A 21,474-nucleotide genomic window follows, 5' to 3' on the forward strand; every position below is an offset into this window, starting at 1 on the left:
GTACTCGAACATGTGCATATACCAGAAATGAGCATTTGTTCTCTGAATGAATAAGGGTAACTGAACAGAGTGTATATGTTACTGTAAAATATGTAACAGCTTATACTGTCAGTGGAAGAAGTGCTGTATCCTTTTCCTCTCTTCTAAATGGTGGAGCAAAGTAGTTAGGATAGTTTCGTGGTTGTACTGTGATAGTTATGCATGCAAACAACTATGCAACAACGTATAGGACTAAAAATGCTATTGGATTATGCTTTTTCTGAGCACTGCTTCTCTGTGAGTGTAGCAGTAGTGTTTATTGAGATTACAAATTAGAATATGGTTAGCATATTTTCCTGTAATGGACCAGTACTTGTTTCTTACTTTTCTCTTTTCGGCCTGTTTTCAGGCTGTAATGTGGTGGTTGCCGTTTTCAGTATAGGGAATTACGTTTTGTTTACTGACTGTTCCTGCTTAGGCACAGTGCTCCTGGGATCTTTCCTCTCACACCTTCTTTGTTGTGGAAAACCAGTCTGAAATTTGTAAAAATTGACTGAAAAGTCTAATATGTGTAATAATGTTTAATGTGTAATTTTTAATGATGTATGCTATTTATGCATAATTCTGTTAGTTTTGCAACTGTTCAGCGTGTGCTTCCCATCTTCAGATGCATATATTAATCTTTACCAATTTTTTGCCTCTAAATACATTAAAGTTATAGTTTTGTGCTTATTTTAGGGAACCAGAATGGTATAAACTGGTTTAGGTGTAAAATATGTAGAATAAAAGAACCATATAATCTTTATTCAGTAAGAGTTGGTGTACCCTAATTTTGCAGTTATCCTTACACATGTGAGAAAACCCTTACAGGGCAAATACCCTAACTTGGTTAAGTTAGATTAAGACTTAGTCTGATCTTGCTTTTAAAAACCTTAAAATGCGAGATAAAATCCCTATTACCAATTTCAGTGTCTTCCTAAATTCTAAAATAGGCTATATACATTGCCCCTCATTATTTTTTTTCAGTTTTTCTTTTTGTATTGAAATTCTGTTTATGTGAAGTCCTGTGCAATACACTTCAGTCACCGAGTTTTAATAATGTCGACTTTCTTAAAAAAGAGAAGCAAATTCATTTTTACAATGTATTAGCTATCAGACTTTACAGTGGTAGAAGTATGATTGATACTGATGGACTTACGAATTCTACTGTGAAAATCTTTTTTTAAAAAGTGTTATTTCAATAAGAAATGTAAAGTCTAATTCTCTGAAATCAGATAGATATGGAAGTGGTTAAGGGAGCCTCTGTTAAGGCAGCAGCAATGTATTCCTGTTGCATACATCATAAAACTGACACACATTAATCATGATGCAATTCAAAGGAGTAAACTACTAAAAAAGTTTGTTGCATTTATCCTTTTATCTTGGGATGTTTGGTCATGATGCAGGAACACTTTATTCTGTAAGAAAAGTACGAGTAAGCTAACTGTATTTAATTGATAACTTTTTTTGAAAGCATTTTTTACACTGGAGCCATGCTAAATTGACATTAAATGGTATCTGCCAATTAAAAAAGTTAATCTTTCATACTTTAGTTAAAACTTTAACTTACATTTTAGGTGTTCTGAAGATTATTGAAAGGCTGATTTTCTTTTGAAGCTCAATTTCTTGTGTTTACCATAATCCTCACTAGATCTAATTCTAAATGCTGAAACCTACAGTTCCTCAGCATTGGAGATAATAGATTTAATAGTGAAGATGATCCCACCCCATATTCAATATCATTACCAGGCAATCCAAAGACTTCTAGAGTATTCCCAGATTTTTAATCTGGCAGTGAGAGGTATATGTTTATTCTTGACTTGCAAACATGAGTCATGTTGGACACTACAAAATTGATATGATGACATCAGGTACGTCTTACAAAATCAGGCAATCGTTTGCCTATAGATTTATTGTGGAAGGCAACATAACCAAGACTGTGGCTGTGCTAAAGTACTCTTACTACATTTTGTATTATTGTAGAATTCAGTATTTAGTCCTAAAGTGAAATTCTCCTTTATGTATCCTTGCTATAGAGAAAATGAAATTGAAGATTCCAAGTTGAAAATAGCCCAGAACAACCCCCCCAAAAGACAGACAGTGACACTTCTATCTAACCAAGTTAATAGTACAAGTTTTGTTCCTTCTGAGGAATAATGAATTGTATCGAAGCAATCTAGAGCAATGCAGAGAAATGCCTGTGTGACATTGACCACTGCAAAGCATGCAGACTGATCCCGATCTCAAAATCCGAAAAGTAAGTAAAGGTGATACTGAAATAAGAGGATTATATTGTTTCAAATATATTTTAATATATTTCCAAGCAGCAGAATGACAGTGTTGCCTTTGTTTGCTTCGAAATGTGTATTTGTTAACGAAACACTTTGCTTTATTGGGGTGCTTAGAACTACTTGAGAGACTTCCTAAGTCATGTCACTGTCAACCCTTGATCTGACATTAAGTTTAACTTTCCTTAGTTAGCTCGAAGGAGCTTCCTTTAGGGTTGTAGATAGGGAAGAGCAAACTAAACCTACTCCGCTTTACGTCTGCAGTGTCAGTCTTCCCAATGAAATGTCAACCCACAAAATGTTAGCTTTGATGTAGTCATGTTTGATGAGACTTTGCGATCATCACCATAGAACACTTTGCTCTTTCATTTTTCCTTCTTTCCCAAAAACTTCCAGACAAAAAAAAAGCCTGCCAGCACAGGCACTTGTATGACAGGGCAATGAGCGAATAAACTGAAGTATGCTGCGAAGTTAACTGTGAGAACTATTGGAGAAGTTAGTGGGCAGAGCTTGCTCTGATAGATCTGGAAAGTTGTTTTTTTTGCTGTTTATTGCTAGATGGGCTTGCCTTAGGCTCTGACAATTATCTCTGATTTCCAGCAAGGCAGCTCAATCAAAGAGGGCTGCTACATAAGGGAAAGACGGGGAAAAAAAGTTTCTAAAGAGATCTTTCAGGTGATTTACTGGCTCTTTTCCAACTTAAACCTCATATAGGAAGCTATTGCTGTTGTTGGTCCTTCTCAGTAAATTAGATTTCAGAGATCCAATATTCTATAGACAGAACAAGATATCCTTTATCATAAACTAATATAAAGATGTCATTGAGATAAAACATGCATCTGTTTGTGAGGTGAATATGATGCTTCACTAAGTATCCATTTGAAATTGCCTGAGCGAAGGTGAAGTCCAAGTTTTTTTTTTGTTTTTTTTTGTTCTTTTTTTTGTATAGCATGTCTTTTGTTGTATCTCTGTTGAACATATCCTTCCTTTGCACTGCATTTCCAGAAGAATTTTTACACTTCTGATATGCTTTGATGCCTACTTAATGGTGGCTATCACAATTGTAGGCAAATGGGTAGAAAGACTGTTTTCCATGTCAGTGTTATTTTTTATTATTTTTTTTAATAGAAAACAGTAAAAAAGTCACTTGATGAGCTAGTAACCCAGTGTAGAAATGGCCTATTGTGATGGGTCTACAAAATAAACTATGGTGAAAGAAACTTTATAGGGAGGAAACGTTTGAATCTGTCCTCTCACATTGCTATAGACTCCTGAGCTCTCTTTGTTTTGTTTTTGTTGTGTTTTTATTTCTATACCTGTCCTATCCAAAGTTGTTTCTCTGATACTTTCCTAGCAGTTAAATAATTTCTCAGCTTCTCAAGGCTGTTTTGTGTCCAGGAGCCAGACCCTCTTTCTACTGGCGATTCATGAGTCAGGCTGAATAGCCATCATAGCAGATTTATGGAATTTATTTCTCTAGGAATAATAGGAGTCTTTTCTTAGTAAGTGTTACTTTTCTCACTTCTACAAATTTAGATAGAGAAACAGAAGCTGCATTTTTTTATGTTCTGTCCAGAAAGAGTAAGTGAAAGAGGGGGACTTGCACCATTCTGTAGAATGCAACTCCAGCATTTGCTCTTCTGGATAGTGACAAAATAAACTAACAATTCCCTGTAACTTTTGGTTGTTCACGTTGCCGCTCTCAGCGGCATAATACTAATCCTAAGTTTACTTACCTAGACTTCGTTTACTAAGTCTAATACTTATATTCAGTGCAAAAATATTATCTTTGGAAACTCTCTGATAAAAGAGAGAGAGAATGAGAATACTCGTATCCTATTAATTGTAGTTGTCAATCTTTGCTAATATTGTCAGCCCCACTTCCCCTGTCTGTTGCTTTTGGTGTTCAGCAGTATTGTCTGAGATTTTGGGGTCTTTTTCCTTGCCCCAGTTGCTCTTTGTTTCTATTAGTAGTGACTAATAATGAATATAGGGCTTGTCCAGTTTAACTCGAAGCAAACTGTAAAAGAGAGACCCAATATTTAGCCATCTTTTCATCTAAACATAAATCATTCTGTTTTTTTTTCAAATACATTAATATGGGACTATATTGAACTTCCAAAAAAACTGTTTTGTATATGGTAGCTTAGGGTGTGTTCAGAAGTCCAGATATCTCCAGGCCAGAGATCATACCATTTATTATTTTTAATTGATTTGTCATGCGAAGTTTTCAAATACTTTTTGATCTTGTGTTGTTACAGGAGCTATTTTTAAGGGACGAAAGACCAGGAAATATGTAGCAAGACAAATGTGAATATGAGAGAGTCTGGAGATGATGCCATTGGGAGAACTTATTTTAAATATTGTATATTTTTGTATTTAAATCTATGTAAATATCTTATCCCCAACATTAACTTTGGAGTATTTTTGGATGCTTTATTATGCATACATATCTTTTAATCTTAATTATATGTAGTCAGTCCAGAAGATCTCTAGGTGCTCGTTTCTAGAAACTTATAATTAATTATGAATAAAATACTTCAGCAGAAGAGTTTAGCATACATAGTAGCATTTGTGATGTTGAAATTTGATGTAAAGATATAAGTATTCCAATGTACTTTCTTAAAAGAAAGGCTCTTAGTGTAAAGCAATCATTTGCGGTAGAGCCGTATTTATAAAATTAATGGCACATTTTAATTAGAAGATTGTTATACTTTCAGACATATTTGTGTTTACTTAAAGCAGACTATTTCCTTTTGCTGCCATCTGAATATTACTAATGTCTCTTAGGAACTGAAGAATAGGATTTTACCTCAGCTCTATCAACAAAATTGTTACTGTGTTCCAGTGTGTAAAGTGGCATAGGCAATAGCAGTGCAAAAATGTGACCTAAGTGTGACCCATAATCATCTCAGTACATTAAAAGAATAAGTTTGCTACTTAGGTCTTTTGATCTACAGAATGGAAAGCTGAACAGTGTTCTGACTTGAGAACCATATGTATTTACAAAATGTATGCAGGAAACAAATAAGTGTCATGTTGTTTCTAGTTATTTTGGAATAAAATGAGTTTTCTGATCAAAAGCAGCTGGAAGAGATGTGCAAATTGGTTGATTGACAATACTGCCTTGTTCCTATAGAGGGAACTTAAAACAAGAATGAGCTTCAGAAGGGTAATTGTAGCCATACTTTCACATGTTAAATGCAATGAGATTTGTGTAATTTTGCATGATAATGGTAAATATTCTGCAGAATATTTATATGTTCTGTGAAGAACTGTAAGTCCTAATCTGTTTCCCAGTGTTGAAACTTAATCAGTAAAGCCCAAACTTTTAGTCTATCCAGCTATAATTACAGTTATGCAGGCAGTTATTAAGTTATGAAAAATAGTATATTATTTAATGCAAAATCAGCTTTTTTTTTCCCCAAAACTGTATGAAGACAATGTTATTTTCAGGGAGTTTAGATCATGGTGCTTTTGTCGTCTTGTATTTTTTATTTGAATTTTTTTTCCTTGCTCTACATTTAAAATAAAGAAAGAAAAATAAAAGGAGGGAAAGGAAAAAAGTTCTTCTACAATTCCCTTTGAAAAAACAACAATTTTAACTTCAGTTGAGGAGTAGTTGCATAAAAAGAGAATGATTGAAGGTGCGTTAGTAGCTAACTGTTTTCAGTTGACATTTTCTAATAGCACATTTAAAATATTTCACCGTGAAACCTGTCTCTGTGTTCAAAAACTGTTTTTTCTCCATCTCTGCTACTATTCTGCAGTTTGCCCCAGAAATTCTTCTGAATGTCACCAACCATACGTCGGCAGTCTGTTCTCGCCCCAGCGCACGCGCCGCTGCCTGCTGGCTCTCCGGAGGCTTTGCCCTCCGCCTGCGTGTGGCTGGTGAAGGCTGTGGTTGGGCTGGGCGAGCGGCAGTGCGGGAGCGCGCTACGTCGTGTTAGTTTGTGAACCCGGAAGCGCCTTGCGATAATGAAAGCGGTAATCTGCAAAGGGCGCTCAAACCAAGTTAGCAAAAAAAATAAAAGTACTGCGAATGTTTTCAGTTACTTTCACTCACGGCGAGATGATTGTTTGCAAGCAGAGCTGACAAGTGCACAGACCACTGTTTGGTGGTGCTAACGCAGTCCACAACAGGTATTTGTTGAAGTCGTATACTCTTGTCTCTCTAAGGAGCAGACATACGTTGAAGAAGACATGTCTCCTTTTAATAGTAGGTCCTGCTTAAGAGATATGTAGTTATTTATTATGAACTGCACGTTTGCTTTTTCCTGTTACTATAAAGCTGCTGTACTAACAAGCTAAAAATACGAACATTTAGGGGTTGTCTTAACATCTGTATTCTGTAAACTTAAATAGCTATGAGTAAAATCCTTGAAACAGTCACGTAATGTGGTGTTGGGTTGCATGAAAAGATCGGAGAAGATAGATAAGCACGTCTTAGGAATGGTTGAGTCTGGGCTGTGCTCTTTGAGTAGTTTAAGCAAAATAGCTCTGCATCAGTGTGTCATTATGCTAGATCAGCACAAGTAAATGTATGTAGTTTCATGTAAACATGTAAAGTTAAAGTGCTTGAAGAAAAGTTAGGTAGAGGGAAACTTGGAGAAATTCTAATAAAAAGGGGAAATGGAATGAAATCTGATTTCAAGGTTAAAAAAAGTATTTAGTCACAATGATGTATATTATTAAAACTTCAAATAAGGAAGCAGTAACGCTGTGAACCTAATACAGAGTGTGGTCAATTATGTGCGTAGTGCCAGTTCGTTTGTCAACGAATGTCAAGTGTGCTAAAGCTGAATTTTCAGTTTCAAGACAATTACAATTCAGTTTCCATAAACACTACGCCAAACAATATTTGTATTATAAAGCTGATTTTAGAAGGCTACATCCAACAATTAGAGAAATATTTGCTTGACTTGTTCTACATCTCTGTCCAGTATCCTACTATAAAAAAAGACTTTTCTTAATATCACTGAAGTTGCTCATAAATGTAATGATTCTTTTATCTTTGAGGTGTGAGCCACATGTATGTTCACACAGAGAACCTTGTATGCCCACAACTACTTGAGACCAGAAACTCTGGCAAGAAAGATCTGTTCCCCTTTGTGACTGGGGTTTAGGCGGAGCATTTTGGTGCCAGCCAGTTTGCTGAGAACATCTTGCTATTCTCGTTTTTTCCTGAACTGTACAAATTTTCATACTGTTTTTGGCCTATAAATTTCTTCACCCTACTTATTATTGGTATCTATGCCAGTGGGTTTGGTGGACTCTGAGTTGCCTGTGGTATAGGGCCAAAGATGATGGCTAGATGCAGAAACTTCTCTTTACAACTATCTTTAATAGGCATACATCTCATCTGCTGTTCAGTTGTCCTCTCTGCACTTGTGTGCCTCTGCAGCTTGGAGCACTGTACATTAGTGGATCTCTGTCTTCCCCAGAACATCTGGGAGTGAAATAACTTCACTTCACACTAGAGATTTTCCTCCATCTTTTTACTTCAGAGAGAGCTCTACCCCAGCTGCAACACCGCCTGTTCTTTTCGGGTGCGAGTACAGGAGTTGTGCTATTCTGCTTATTCCAAGCAAAGAGGACAAGGGAGCCATCTCACACCCTCGCTGATGTTCTGCAGTAGCTAGAATATTTTTTTGTCTGTTAATGTGGCCTTCATGAACACAGCTGTGCTTTACTGCAGACTTCTGCTTCATCTGTTGGTGAAAAGAAAGATTGGAAGCTCTAGGTCCTGAAGAGTGTTTTTTTTGTTGTTGTTGTTGTTGTTTTTTTCCAGTACTGCTTTCATATCTGGTTGCTTTGGCACAATTGGAGAAGGTTTAACGGTTGGAGTTCAGGGACAGCCACGCTATGGATGGACTTCAGCATATACAATAATATATGGGTTTTAGCAAAATGCCTGTAGCTGTCATGGGTGATCTGTCTTTTGAGAAAGGCAGTTTAGAGACAGTTTAGTTGATCTTTCATTCTGTCAAGGATTCTAGTTGACAGTGAAGTTACTGAGCATCTTGTCTTTTGCCTCTCTTAAAATAAACAATTTTTTGTAAGTAATGTGACTTTCACATTTTTTGAAGACCTCAGCTTCAGTCTGTGCTTATTCTCTGTTCAGCCTCCCAGTAAAATATTGCTGATGTTGAAGGCTTCACAAACATTACTTCTAGTATCTCTGACCTGATTATTTTCCTCTGTTAGTTTCACTTTGGGTGCTTGGTAGGTTCATGTCTCTTGCCTGGTCCTCCTTGCCTACGATTTCCTTTCCCTGTATGACATGCTTTTTAACTTTTTTTTTTTTTAATATATTTCTCTTATCCTTGATATATTAGCCAGAAGTCTTATAGTCATGCTACTGTCATACAATTTGTTATCTTTTTACAATTTGTTGTCCTTTTCCAGAATCAGAATGTGGACTTTCGCTGTGTATTAGAAAAAGTTTTATTGCACTGCAGAGAGAAAAGATTTTACAGCCTGTCCTTTTATTATAAAAAAGGAGGAGAAATACAAACTCACTTTAGACTTAAGTGTTCATCTTTTCCCTTCAGGATTGTATGGTGATATATCTCCTTTCTCTTCATATAATGAGAATGCTCTCTTAAGAGACTTGAAAAACTGTACTATTGATTGAAACCTCTCTTCATCTCACTGGAAAACAGAACTTCAAGCCAAGTGCCTAGAAATTTTGTCCAAGTTCTATCAGTTTGATGCAGCTGCTTGGGGTGGTTCTGTAAAGGCTTTTCTGTCTAGGTGGATTCAGAACCATTAGATTTGGATTCCCTAGATGATGCTTCTGCTGCTAGAGTAAGGTGTTCTTTAAATGTGATGTCCCTTAGAATTGTGTTCATAATAGGCTACTTCTTCCAAGCTAACTCACACTTTGAATTCATTTTTATTTAATCTCAGATGGGACGGACAAGGCCTTGCAGTTCAGAGTTGTTCATCCTAGGGAAGCAGAAATGCTACATCAGGTTTCTGGAACTTCGAGTAACCTGGTGTATGTTGCAGGTGACCGTCTTTGGGCAACAGTGGTGATGTGTGTTGTAACAGTATAGCAATATCAAAGGACAAAGCACTGTGAAGTCACCTCTTCTTTATCAGGATGAGCAAATAAATTAACGTGTAGGGGTTTGGGTTCATCATCAGTTCATGTTCTAGGAGTTCAGACTTGGTAAAAGTCTGAGTGACTTCATGTTTTCAGCCTGAGTGGGAAATTTGGACTAGTGTTTTAGAGATGGACATCTTGCGATGGGGTTTAGTCAATTCTGTTGTGCGTTCAGAGAAAACACTTGAAAAGTTGATTCTCTTAATTTCGGTGCTGCAGTGATGTGTGTTGGGATTTGGGCATCTTAGTACTACCACAGGGTCAAGATTCGTTTAGGCCAGTGAGAAAGTCAATTGCTCTTTGACATATTGCCAGTGCTCGTGTTTGGACTTGCTCCTGCATCTTGTTGGGAATGTTGGGATACTCTTCCATTTTATATTTTCCAACCATAATGTTTTCTGATTATTAACCTATTCTTCTAACTTTTCTTGAATTAAATCTGAGATTTTGAAATGTCCTTTATTGATAGGAGAACCCCTGAAAAACACCTTCAATGCTTTAAGTAGCTCTAACTCCCTAGAAGAGAACAGGTATTTTAGACCATAGAACCAGGTAGCATCAACAGGAAACTTGGTAATCTTTTCTGACATTGTAAACATTTACTTATACTAACCCAAACCAGATAATTGTTTTTAAATTCCTTATTGACCATGTATCTTTTTAAATTCCCTTATGTCTGTATGTTTATACTCATTCTGGATTAATTTAGCATGGAAAAGGTCTCAGAATTGACTTATAAGGAATCTCATAGCGATGGCAAATGTTAATCTAGTCTCTGAAACTAAAAGTTCTGGCAAAATATTTAGAATCTCTCCTCTAGAGACAAAACTCCCTTCATTTTCGGTTACTGAAGACAAGAAGGTTACTGTGGTTTACATGGCTCATTCTGTTAAAGATGAGCCTAAGCAATATTAGATAAGGAAGTGTAATATTTTTTTGAAGATTAACGTGCAGAACTTTTAAACGTAATCTTTGTGTTTATGAAGCAAAGTAGAAAACTTCACATGCTTTGCCAGTAAACCATAGGAATATTGTTTTCTTGCTAGAATATTGTCCAAAGAGATTACCAGTATTTATTCTTACAGTTAGTCATAGTAAAAGATTTTACGTAACATCTGATCAAAGTGAATCAAATAAGTATGCTTGGAGTGCAACAATTTAAGTGTTTTTTGCAATGATATCTGTTTAGAAGATCTGTAGGAATCTGAAATCTTAACTAAATTTAATGCTTTATTGTTTTCAGTCATTTCTATTGATAGTCAGTACTCTTCCCATATGATTCACTCTTACCGATGAAATCTGCGATGAATATACCTGTCCTAGACACCAAGGAAGGTACCAGTTGGTGCAGAGTAATAGGAGACGTAGTTTTCAAAGTTATCTTAGTTAGAAATACAGTATGAGGAGGAAATAAAAGTGAAAGATAAAATCCAAAAATACCAAATCATATAAGCTAATGAAGAAATTAGAAAGCAGCATTTTTAAAAATGATACAGAGTGTAAACATTGTTAGCTAGAAGCTGAACACCTACTTAGGATTTGATGACTTTGAATTCCTATCCATTATTCTTTCATGGTGTTGTGGTAAGAGGAAAAAAAGGTAGGATCAGGAAACCTTACGTTATAGGAACCTTGTATAAACCTGTATGTTTATACTCATTTTGGAATAAATCATCTTTGAAATTGGCTTAGAATTGGTTTATAAAGAATCTCATAGTCGTGGCAAATGTTAATCTAGTCTCTTAAACAAAAAGTTCTGGCAAAATACTCTTTAGAATTTCTTCTATAGAGACAGAGCTCCTTTCTTTTATGTTTCTTTGTGCTTAGCATTTTTGCAATTTTAATCCTGTAAGTGCTGCCAATTAGAAGAACTTTTGAAGTCTGTGGTCTATGGGGAAGCCTTTTTCATAGATAGGCATGGCATGTATGTATATGTTTGTGTTATATGTATTTTCCCCTTCCCCTCAACATTGGCTAGATTAAAATCTCTCCTCTGCCAGGATTGTTCTGTCATGCACTTGATAGATGTAAACAAGAATTCAGTTGTAAGGCACCTTGCAGCTTCTTTGAACTCAAATAGTGTTTTTTTTTTTGTTTTTTTTGTTTTTTTTTCCGGGGCAGAAAAATAAGCAAAGTGTGACTAATTTAAGGATAATCTCCCTGTTAATATCTTAAAGCTTTTAATTTAAACTTTCCTGTGTATATTTCTTCAAAATACTTATATGGTGAATTTGTAGGAATGGAAAATGCTACTGTGTTTCAGATGGAAAGAGAGGTCATCTTTTTTGGTTTAGTTTCTGAAAAAATAAAGGGGAAACTGCTAATAGAACAAACTTCTATGGTGGTGAAGGGGGTCCTAGGTTATTCTACCCTGCTGTGTAGTTGGAAGCATTAGGAGCCTTCTTTTGATATTTCTATGCTTCTGCACTTGTCGGGTATGACGCGTAGGTCACGAAGGAGAACCTGTCTGCAAAGCAGTGGCAGCTGAGCTTTGATAGCGCTCACTTGCTAAAGATTATAGTGGTAGTGCCTGTGGGAAGAGATAATGCAAGATTATGATTCTTTTGTGTTTAATGTTTGTTTTCTACTATCTACCTTTAATGTAGTTGTTTTGTACTCCTGCCACAAGTTCTGAGTGTTGGAGCAGTTTCTAAATCATATTTCATTGTTTTAAGTGCAGATTGCTGGTGTCTGTTCTGTTTTAGGTTTCACGTGCTGCATCCTGATTTACTAATGGCAATTTAGAGCTGTCCTAGGCTAGCATAAGATGCAGTTTGAAATAGAATGTATGAGAGCATAAGCAAATGTGCTGTAGGTAAATATGGTAAATGGTAAGCTTTGTTTTAGTTTCTTATATGTGATTCAAATTAATTTTAATTGGTAGTTGCATTTCTGTGACATGTAGAATGGTGTTGTCTTTATCATAAGCCATTAAAATTATGATATAGCAAATTTAGGATTACTATTTTTGTTCTAATCAGGAAGATCATAGCCAATTTCAAGTATACTCAGCTAGATGCAGTTGATCGATCCATCTCATTTATGTTTAATTACAGCGCATTTGGAATCTGGTTTTGCCTAGCTATGTAGGCTTCCTTTATAGGGAGTATAGAGAGTAGTCTAGAGGGTGATTCCTCATGTGATACTTCTCTTGAATGACCACAAAATAAGCACTTAAGTGTTGCTTTTGAAGAAGCAACATTCTTCATGTAGCTGTTTATGGATCATAAACATTGCTGTCAAAGAGCAATGCAGATTTGCTTGGTTTGGTGGAAATGGAAAAGGACCTCAGTACCTAGAGAAACGTTTTATTCATTGTTTAGTCTAAGCATGAGTAGAGAGAGATTGATGTGTAAACAGTGAATTTCTGAAAATGACCTTAAAATGGTAGGGATTAAGATCACCGATCAATTGAAGATTCATTCTGCAGGTATATGAAGTTAAAGCAGGTTTGGCTGAATTTGAATGAAGATGCTGAAAGGAATTCAATTTTCAAGTATAGCAACTGAAAATCGAAGTGGAGAATATTGACACTGTATGTTAGTCCAGGCTAATGAATGTGAGGCTGCAGAGAAAATACCTTTCAGCATTAACTCTTCTACAGGGAAAAGCACAAGCATTCTTCTGCAGTATTCAAAATACAAATATTAAAATACTAATATGTCACAACAGAAATAGACTAGTTTGGATTATCTGGTTTTGGTGGAAAGGAAATGTTATACAAAATGGCATGTGTGTGTATATACATATATGTGTATATATAACTGTACATACACACACATCCTATTTATTTATTTTTTTTTTAGTATAAAAACTGTTTTTACTTGCATTTGTGAATTAGATAATGGATTTTTTTTCCAATCATGTAATACTTCCTCACTATATGTAATCTGGTCAGCATCTTTGTTTTAGATATTTATTAGTCCATGTTAAAGTTTGGAACTCTTGATGTAAAATTTTCCAATTTTGCTGACATTTAATGTATACACCAAGCCTAGTAAAAATAGATTAAAGCAGCTGTTTATACTGTCTGCAGTATTGAAATATAACTGGGTCGATATGGTTACTATATGCTATTTCTGAAAATCAAGGGAAAAAAAAAAAAAAGCATTTAGGGCAACCTGATGGTAAATATGACAGAATCACAGAAAATTCAAACACTTCCGTAATTATTGATACCCGATTTCTGTTTTCAAATTAGATTGTTTTGTTGTGACTTTTTCTTCTGTGTCTAACTTCCTTTTAAAATATGCTAATTTTAGGTTATATGGTCTTTGGCTTTCTTTTTTTTTAATACTTTAAGCAAAAAGCTTTCTTCAATTTCTTTCAAGTTGTGTCGCGCTAAGTTGTGTTTTAGGCACCACAGTTGTTAGAATGGAGAGCAAAAAAAATTTTTTTTTTGGGGGGGGGGAAGCTTTATAAAGACTGAACCTATGCTGTAGATCAAATTTGACTTGGGTATTGTCTCAGAGCTTAAACTGAAGGAGGTTGATACAGAAGCAAAACTGCACTAAAGCAATCCAGTGTCCTTCTGTGGCAGAGCAAGAGATCTGAATACAGAAGGAAACAGTTGATATTGTATATCTTAAGAAGGGTTTTTGACATATTCTCACATGATATCTATTTATCTATCTATGTACATATATCAACTAACCTGAGGAGATACGGTCTACGTTAAAGGTACTATAAGTTACCTGGAAAACTGTGTAGTGAGTAGTTCACTGTGAAACTGCAAGGGTGCATCTTGGTAAAGGTTTCATATTAATTTTCTTGAGTCTAGTACTTGTCAATATTTTCCTGAATTATTGAATGATAGAATGTGAAGTACATGTACTCATTTTGCGTAAGAAGAGAAATACAGAAGTGGCTCTCGGCACAAATATATAATGAGGAATACTGGTTAATTAGCAGAGCACGATCTAGTGCTTGCGCATCATAAGCCATTCAGATCGGTAGTGTGTTGCTGGAAGAGAAGAGGAGGCAGACATTGTACGAGGAAGTGTAAATAGGAGTGACTTTGTGTCAACAGGAGTGATACAAATCATGGGGAAGTACTACTGCAGTATTCAAAGATGTTAGGATTTCATGTGTTGTACTGTAATTAAAGAAATATATGGACCATTAAAAAGACTGAAGAGAAACATGAGTTCAGAAAACATTACCCAGATGCAAAGATGGAAAGAACTCAAACTGTTCTCTTCTTGTAAAGAGAATAATTCCAAGAAGGAGATTGAGCCTCAAGAGTGTTAAAGGAGGGGGAAAGGAAAAGCTGTTCTTTGCCTCTGGGAGTGGGTAAGATTGTCATGGATGTTTGTAGCAAGGGTTTTTGGAAAGAGGAGGGTATTTGTGGCCAGTCAGATGCTGGAACAGATTTCTTATGGAAGTTGTGTAAGATCTGTCCTGGGTCTGCAAGTTGGTAATGGTGTTACCCGGCAGTCACTGGCTCCCACCTTCTGCAGAAGTCAGAGCTCCACAGGAGCCAGGAACTGCTGTCATATCCATGAGATGGTAACAGCCATTAACTCCTCTTGAGTATGAGGATCTCTTTGATAGGCAGAATTTGCCTTTCCTTTATAATTCTTAAATGAACAGATTAACATCTAATTTGGGAAAGAAGAATACAACTTGATGCACAGTTTGGGCCAGAGAAATGCTCATTTTCAATAAAATGTGACAAAAAAAGATCACTTTAATGGAGTGGAATTATAGTGGTTTTAATAATTACATTTTGTGTGTATGAAATAAGCTAATATTTATATTAGCAAGTTGTCTTCTTAATGTGACATTATATACACATGTAACAAAATGAAGACTGACATTTTCTTGTCCAGACTGTATTTTACTTTATTTTCAATTTGTTTTGACTAGGGCTCTCTACCAAGTCATATTTTGGTACTTGAGTGAGGTCTCATTCTTGCTTTATTTAATCATTGTCCCAAGGATGACAAGACTGGAGTGTTGTGGAATTTCACCAGCACTGTTTTAATCACTCTGATAACGATTGCATTATAACAACATGAAGCATCTTTCTTCCGCTAGAACTGAACACAAAGCTGCTTTGGTGTAGTTGGCGCATGCTGTTAGGAAGTGAGAGGGAGGAGGTGAAACTGGGCAGCTTTTCTGGCATTGCCAAGAGAGCCTTTGCAACTGAAGTGCTTTGCTTTGCTTTCTTGCAAGGGAAAGGGGAAATCTAGTTTTGTGCTGAAATTATGGTACTCAGTTTACTGATTATACCCTGAAAATAGTTGTTTATGCTATGACTAAATTTATGGTAACTATTGGGGGAAAGAATATAAACCTCCCTCCCTAACTTCTGTTACGATTTTATTATATTTGCATGTCAAATATGATGCAGGTTGCCCCTGTATGCTTTTAGAGCTTAATGTAAGATTCATTCCACAACCAGCGATTCTGAGTACTTGTTTCCATGCTGTGAGAAGGGCGATTTAGACATATTTCTATACGTCTTGCAAGGAGGCAAAGTTCCGTTTGGAGTATCCATTAGAAAGAGAAGACCAATATACAAGTTTTATTGGGATTAGCAGAATGATATATACTCACAGATCAAAAATATTTTGGGGGGGCATATGTCATGCCCCTTCTTTGAGGGCATTTTGTGTGCATTTGGATGTCTTGTGTGGTTTTCTTATAAGACTAATTTTGGATTATTTTTAAAATAAATTGTCTTTACAGGTTGAGAGCACCTGTGCTCTAATTCTTTCTATCTTGACAAAGGATCTGTAGATATGTTAGGTCTCTGCAGCCATACAGTTCCCATTGTGAATTTCTTTCTTTTTCTGAACAAAAAAAAAGGCTTACAACTGTTCCATTTTTAGAAATACTGCTATAGAAGTGAAATTTTGACAGTTACTGACTCTTGCCTTAGTATATGTGTAATTACTGCTTTTTACTGCATTTGCTTCTTGCTTTAAAGCTATTCAGAAGCTTTATTTTTTATATTTATTTTCATATTTTTATTCAGTGCATAAAGTGTTTTGAAGTGGACATCATTTAGTTCATGGAACAATGAGAATAGTAAGAATTTTAGCAAGTAACAGTGTATTTTTACTAATTATGTTTTATTAATCTACTTCATTTACAGGAATTGTTCGCCAGACAAAATTTGCTTACCTCAACAGAGACAAAAATTTTAATGGGCAAAAGTACAGTGTGTAGGTAGGTAGCTGTTTTTAGTGCATTTAGGGTTCTTCAAGGAGAACCTTATTCTAAGGTAATGGACTAGTCATCAAAACAGAAGATCTTATGCTTTAAAATATTTAAGCAGTGGATTCAGAGATAAGGTATTGAAGAAAAGTGGCTTTGAAGTATATTCATGTGTTTCCCACTTTTATAGTGAGACTTAAAAAAAGAAAAAAAAAGAAAGAAAAAAAAAAGAAAAAAAAGAAAGGAAAAAAAAGAGTGGAATGATGTATGTACATGTGTAGAAATTGAAATAACTTTTAATAATTTACTACTGTGTGTAATTTTTAAAGCTTTGAAAATATTTTTCAATATATGTAAATAAAAAGGTCTTTCTGTTTTTGTTCTGATTTTTTGAATATGCTTCCCTAATTCAAGTTATAATGGGATCGGCCATGTTTAATCTGCTAACTATCAGTATTCTACTAATTTAATGCATCTAAATGTAGTGCAATAATAGTAATGTTTCAATAAACTTTTTTTTTTCCAGTATCCTGTAATCATAATAAACGTTAGTCAAAGTACCAAGGCTGTAACTTTACAGCAGTAGTACTATACAATGTGGATGGATGAGTTTTGCATTTTGGTATATGGCTAATACTTAGATTTTTATTTACCCTCTTAATAATAGCTCCTGGACTAAAACCTTCTATGTTAATATAGTCTGTTTTGCAAATAAATGTTCTTTGGAGTCTGTTTATGTTCCTTCAGCTCAAATATTGAAAGCTAAATAATTCCTTAAAACAACTTTTTGTTGTTTAACCAGAAACATATTTAATAGGGTATTTCCTAGATAGGATTGCGTTTAATTCAATAAAATTATCTTTAGAGCGGGGAAGTGTAGTTTTAGGAACTTCTTGTACTATTTTGGTATTGCTAATGTGAAAAAAAAAGAAAATCTGTAGCTTTGTTTTTTATTGCAAGTTTTGTAATCCATGGTGCTATATTGTGCAGCCAGTATGGCTTAGAAGTAGAGAAGGAGAAGTTAACATTTCTAAAAGGATGACTTTTTATGCCATTTTAAAAGTAAACTTTGTTAAAATTGCTCTAAGGGAAGAATTTCAACAGATCACAGACTGTAAACTAACGAGAGCCTTCAATTTTACTGAAAAAAAGTTTTGAATGCAGTATGACGACACTAGAAATTAAAAACATAAGAGTTCACTTTGTGTTTTGGCAAGCAGCATGTTAGAATAGTGTGGACATGTTCCCAGTAACATGTCATGACACGTTCAGGGCTCATTAAGATGGGCGTAGGAGTTGGTAAACCTGACAAATAGCTTGCTTGTAGTTACTTCGGATAGTCCCAGAAGTCATTTTGAAGTGGTTTTTTCCCTTAATTTGTCTTACGTTGTTTATTATGCCTAGTTACACTTAAGTTCTAGTATTTAAACATGAATGTGGACTTTCCTCCTATGCATTCCTAGCTATTGTACTAGAATTCCTAATTGATGGAGGGGAAAAAAATATGTTTAGCTTGCTCCTCAGAATAATTGGTCAAAGCTTGATTTTGTTTTCTAGACAATTTCCACGTTATATTGACTTTCCTAGAGCAAAACTGCCTAAGTAGTTTGCCTCCCCACTAGGGAGTATGCCTTTCCTCAAATAGTTACTGAGAGTGGTTTCTGTTTTATAGCGTTTGTCTCTTCAGTCTCCAGTATAGTGGTTGAAAGCAGTTAAGGTGTGAGTAGCCTGTTGCATGGGATTACCATGCCATATACTGATGAAAGCTGTGTTTTGCATGGCACCATTTAAAGCACGGCAACAGAGTAGTCACACCGTTAAGTAGAAGTTAGAGAAGTTGCAGTTCCAGGTACCTTTGATAGCAGGAAGACAAGTGCCAGGCTAACTTAATTGCCATGATAAGAAAGACAGGTGACTATTCTTGTTTATGAATGAATTTATTTTGAATTGGGTAGTGGAATCACTTCTTGTAGTTCAAAATACTTGAAGCAGATACGCACATGAGGGTATGAAGATTAAGGACTGGTACAGCTTGCGTGCTCTTGTCACGTGATTGAGGAGTGGTTGCTCAGCTCTGCTTGTTTAAATTTGCACTTGGATCTGATATTTTATGAAGCTTTACCAGACTGACCTGTTTTGAAATACTGGCTTCATAGATTCATGAGGTCATTCATTTATTGACAGCAGTCTTCAGCTCTGTTCCTTCTGAAGTGTTGAAACGACTTTGTCTTCTACAAGAAACTGCTTTGGTTGTGTGCTCCTATTTTTCAGGTCTCTGTGTTTTCTAGTCTGATACTTTTCATACTAAGGAATTTTAGAGAATTCTCTCTTAGAAGATTATATCTAATGCATGTTTTATTTCCCTTTAAAGTAGATATTTTACAACAGACCTTAGCACGCAGAGATGCCTTCGTGAGAATGCTATCAGCTGTATATATTTTTTTTTATATTAAATCTTTGAGAAAATTGGCTTCTTTGCTCAAAAATTAAGTAGATATATTTCACAGACCCCCATTTAGCGGATCTGTCAGTCCATATGAGCGCACGTGGAAAAAGACAAACTGTAAAATTCGGTTTTCATATAAAATGCAAGACTAACTAAAAAAGTTAATGCTCTTTGCAGAGAGGAATTGGAGAAGCTTTGGAAAGAACAGCATGTGCGCATATCTTGAGAAGAAGATTTCTTCTTGGGAAGAAATGAGTATGTATCAGTGCAGAGCAAAAGATGAGATGATAAATGCTTGAAGCCCCTGAACTTCCAAGGGGACTTCAGGTTTTCTGCTAAGTTTCCTGAATTTTTTAGGCATAAGCCCCAGCTTTTTTTCCACCTCCCCGTCAATTTGTTGAATCACTATAAATAGCTGAGATTTGAAATAACTTTCCTCTGAAATTCTTCAAAATTGTGGTAAGAAAGCAAGCTATTACATGGGAAAACAATAATAACAGAAGGAAAATAAAAGTGACCAAAGAAGTATTTTTAACCTAGAAAGTAAAATCTTTAACAACTTCATTTCAATCTTTGTCAGTTGTTTGGAGTATAGACCTCACAGTGAGCCCAGAAAAAAAATGAATGCTTTGAGGATGCAGACAATACTTTCAAAGTTCAGAATCATAATGTACTAAAAATTTGTTGTAGAATTACTTGTTCTGAAATATCCTGAAAAGCAGAAACTTTTTTAAGCTTTCTTTTAAAGTTATCTTTCAAAAGAAAAACTTTCAGTTCCTCAGTTTTGTCTTCCTAACCAGCTATTTCAGCATTTATCCAAAGCTTAGCAAATTCATCTTCTTTTAAAAGAAGCTTTGACTACTGTATCTTTTTCTGTATATATTCTTCATGGATTCTGTTCCTTTAGTGTTATTTTCTCATAGTACATTTATTTTAGTACTAGCTGTATAGCTTAACTGACATTGTTCAGTAATTTAAGTTTTTTCCAACTGAAATTTTAGACTGAAGGTTAACGCTTTATTGAGAAGTGTGAGGGTAACAGTGATTTCGGTTTCTTAGGATCTGTGGGTTTATGGATTCTTTTGTTGCTGCTGTTCTTTTATGTATAAAAAGGTGATAGAGAAGGTGAAGGAAGAGAGCACGTGCTGGCTGGCGATGTGTACAGTGAGGTGAAAAGTAGGATGGCTGAAGCGGTTACCATCTTCAGCTCTTCTGCTCCTGTCCCAGAGGTTGGAGCAAGGGGCCTTGGACAGAATCCTGTGTTCGACAGAGTCCGGCTGAAGTAAATGGGAGGCATCTATGTTACTCCTCTTAATCTGTTCAGCTATTTTTGCAACTGGGCAGCAACCCCTAGAGGAAGGGGTGTGATGAAAAATGAAGAAGGCAGCCATATCAGTCACCTTGGTTTAATACACCACTGCATTTTGTCAGTTATGTATTATGTTTATTTGACATTGCTGTACTGCAGGCAACAATATATCCTTCCAGTAGTGCAAATTTGAACAATAGGGTGGTATCCTCTCTTCCTTACTTCTTTGTGACTTCCTATTTCCAATTACATTTTCTTGGCAGTTAAGCATAATAGAAATTGAGATTGCTGCTGTTATGTTGTCCTACCCATTCCCTTATGTGGTGTGGTGGTCTGTAACCACGTAGCAAAGCCACATGAGGAAGTGGGGTCGCTGCAAATTTACTTAGTCGGCCAAGAGCAGGGCGGTGACAACAGCCTTTGCTGCTGCGGTACCTTAGGCTCTGTGAAAACGCTGCTCAGCTGAGCTAGTGGTGGTTCAAGCTGTGAATGGAGTGGGGAAAAGTTCTTCCTGTGCAGCACGTTATAGTAAGGATTGTCCTGTGAATGTGTAGAAGGCTTCTCTCTTGCTTCAAAATCTGAAAAAGCTTGCTTACTATCAAATTTTTGTAACTGTAGCCCTGTAGTAGCAGATCTTGGTTATGTGCAAGTGACCTGCTATCACTTACAAGTTAATTTTAGAATATCCTGAGTTCTCAAATGACACTGAGTCTTTAATAAACTGATTTCTACTAACCATCACTAGTAATATTTTTTGTTTTACTTTCAAAACTTTTGTCAGATATTTAGCTTACTGTTCAGTTTAAGTGAATCATCGAGACTTTTCTTTACAGTTACTCAACAAAATTAAAATCAGTACATTAGAAGTAGTAGGTTATAATTTATTCTTCCTTCAAGGAAAATACAGTTTGCTCCAAATGCTTTCTATCTGTAACAGAATCACTTGATAATTGTATAAATTCATATTCTAAAAAAATTTTTTGTTTATGACAATTTTTTTCAATGTAGTACTTAGATATGGTTGATGCAGCAATCTAGTCATTTTTTTTCCTATTCATTGTAAACAGAAAGCTTTTGATGTATGATAGGTATTTGGTGTATGTGGAATTTTTTTTAGTTCTTTTGTTCTTACTTGCAT

The 21,474-nt window shown here is 35.5% G+C and overlaps 1 protein-coding gene across 4 annotated transcripts in view; it reads left to right on the forward strand.

The window, feature by feature from the left end:
* The window catches only part of CNOT2 (CCR4-NOT transcription complex subunit 2), a 94,757-nt gene that overhangs the window by 14,862 nt on the left and 58,421 nt on the right, over positions 1-21,474 (forward strand). Inside the window, exon 2 of one of the 4 annotated variants that reach the window (XM_062584506.1) lies at positions 16,520-16,593. The exons of 1 other annotated variant lie outside the window; for it this stretch is intronic. The gene's annotated coding sequence lies outside the window, so the exon portion shown is untranslated. Of the gene's footprint in view, positions 1-16,451; positions 16,594-19,226; positions 19,283-21,474 lie in introns of those variants that run through there. 2 more of the 4 variants (XM_062584496.1, XM_062584513.1) reach the window with 2 other exon arrangements.

The sequence above is a fragment of the Rhea pennata genome, chromosome 1 (genome assembly GCF_028389875.1).
Source record: "Rhea pennata isolate bPtePen1 chromosome 1, bPtePen1.pri, whole genome shotgun sequence".
NCBI classification, from domain to species: domain Eukaryota; kingdom Metazoa; phylum Chordata; class Aves; order Rheiformes; family Rheidae; genus Rhea; species Rhea pennata.